At 25.4% G+C, this 2,500-nt stretch overlaps 1 non-coding gene across 1 annotated transcript; it reads left to right on the top strand.

The window, feature by feature from the left end:
- The first annotated feature begins 2,396 nt into the window (after nt 1–2,396).
- On the top strand, nt 2,397–2,469 carry TRNAK-CUU. Its single transcript has one exon. It is a non-coding gene; the product is annotated as a tRNA-Lys (tRNA).
- The last annotated feature ends 31 nt before the right edge of the window (nt 2,470–2,500 follow it).

Raw genomic sequence — 2,500 nt, 5'->3', positions numbered from 1 at the left:
ACGATTATTTTTATTACTACTATTATTGTTATTATTATTATTATTTATGTTTATTATTATTTCTATTATTTTTATTACTACTACTATTATTGTTATTATTATTATTTTATTTTTATTATTATTACTAGTACTACCATTATTATTATTATTATTAATAATAATAATAATAATAATAATAATAATTTTATGCCCTGAAATTGGGGGTTTCTGCCCTCGAAAGGCGCTTTGGTGCCAAAAATTGAGAGGTTTTATGCTAAAAAATGGAGTTTGGGTCTAAAAATGGGAGTTTGGGTCTAAAAATGGGGATTTGGGTCCAAAAATGAGGGTTTGGGACCAAATATGGGGATTTGGGTCTAAAAATGGGGCTTTTTGGGTCCAAAAATAATGAGGATTTGGAATAAAAAATGAGAGTTTGGGTCGAAAAATGGGGGTTTGGGACCAAAAATAATGAGAATTTGGGTCCAAAAATGGGGATTTGGGTCCAAAAATGGGGATTTGGGTCCAAAAATAATGAGGATTTGGGTTCAAAAATGGGGATTTGGGTCTAAAAATGGGGATTTGTGTCCAAAAATAATGAGGATTTGGGTCCAAAAATGGGGATTTCAGTCTAAAAATGGGGATTTGGGTCTAAAAATGGGGATTTGGGTCTAAAAACGGGGGTTTGGGTCTAAAAATGGGGATTTGTGTCCAAAAATGGGGATTTGTGTCCAAAAATGGGGGTTTGTGTCCAAAAATAATGAGGATTTAGGTCCGAAAATGGGGATTTTAGTCTAAAATTGGGGATTTGGGTCTAAAAATGGGGATTTGGGTCTAAAACTGGGGGTTTGGGTCCCTGTTTTCCCAGCTGTATCCCTGTTTTTCCAGCTGTATCCCTGTTTTTCCAGCTGTATCCCTGTTTTCCCAGGTGTGTCCCTGTTTATCCAGGTGTATCCCAGGTGTGTCCGTGTTTTCCCAGCTGCGTCCCGGATCATTGTTCCCATAAAACAATGATGCCCCTTTTTTTCCGGGTCGTTCCGGTCCCGGCTCATCCCGAGTTTTTTTTTGGGAATAAAAAGGGGCCGCAGCTCCCGGGGGGTTTTCAGACCACGAGGGGAACCAGAGCCTGGTAAGGGACCTTTTATATATTTTTTAATATTTTATATTTTTTAATTTTTTATTTTTAATATTTTTAATATTTTTATATTTTATATTTTTATATTTTTATTATTTTAATATTTTATTTTTTATATTTTTTATCTTTTTATATTTTATATTTTAAATTTTTTTATTTTTTATATTTTAAATTTTTTTATATTTTATATTTCTATATTTTTATATTTTATATTTTTATATTTTTATACTTTTATATTTTATATTTTTTATATTTTATATTTATATATAAATAATTTTATATAGTTATAAATATATTTTTAGAGTTATTTTCCCCCCGACCTTATTTTTTCCTATATTTTATAGGTATAAAAAATATTTTTATATCTTAATATGATTTTAGGCCTGTGCACTTCTCTCTTTGCATTTTATAAAATACAAGTAAAATACAAATATAAGTAAAATATATATTATATAAAATTTATATATTGTATATAATATGAATTAAAAATATATAAATATGTATTATATATTTATGTATAATTTTATGTCTTATATATAATATCTATATTTGTTATATATTTTTATACATTATATATATTTTATATATTTTATATCTATTATATATAGAGTATGTATAGTATATATTATTTTATAAAAATATATGTTATATAATATATTTCAGATTTTATAGATTTTATAGATTTTATATATAAAATATTTTATATCATATTTATATATTACATAAATATATCGGTATTATATAAAACATAATATAGATATTAAATAAAATATAAATCAAAGTTACATTTTTCACAGAATCAGGCGTTTTAACAGAAAATCTTATTTTTTTGCTTATTATTTTTCTACCCAACCTTATTTCCCTACACTCTCTCTCTCTAATATATATTATTATAAATATAATATTATTATATTTTTATATTTACATACATCTAATATATATTTTTATATATCTATTATTATTATATTTCATATTTTTATATATATATTTCTATAAATATATATTTATAAATATATATTTATTTATATTTATATTCGTATTTTATATTTATATTTATATAATATATAATATATAATATACAATATATATATTTTTATATTATATTTATATTTATATATTTATATATTTATATATTTATATTTTCCACTTTCAGCTCCACAACTCGCAAAATATTAAGAAAAAAACTTAATTTTTCAGGTAATTCCAGATTTTAATTAAGCAACACCAAATTCATATTTTTAGTGGAAAAAAAGGTTGGAATTTTGGGAAATTTGGGAATTGAGGAGCCCGGCTAGCTCAGTCGGTAGAGCATGAGACTCTTAATCTCAGGGTCGTGGGTTCGAGCCCCACGTTGGGCGACAGGAAATATTTTGCCTTTTTTCCCCCCCC

This window comes from Neopelma chrysocephalum, unplaced genomic scaffold, assembly GCF_003984885.1.
Source record: "Neopelma chrysocephalum unplaced genomic scaffold, ASM398488v2 Primary Assembly neopelma1_184782, whole genome shotgun sequence".
Classification (NCBI taxonomy): domain Eukaryota; kingdom Metazoa; phylum Chordata; class Aves; order Passeriformes; family Pipridae; genus Neopelma; species Neopelma chrysocephalum.
This window is presented reverse-complemented; position numbering and strand designations above follow the sequence as displayed.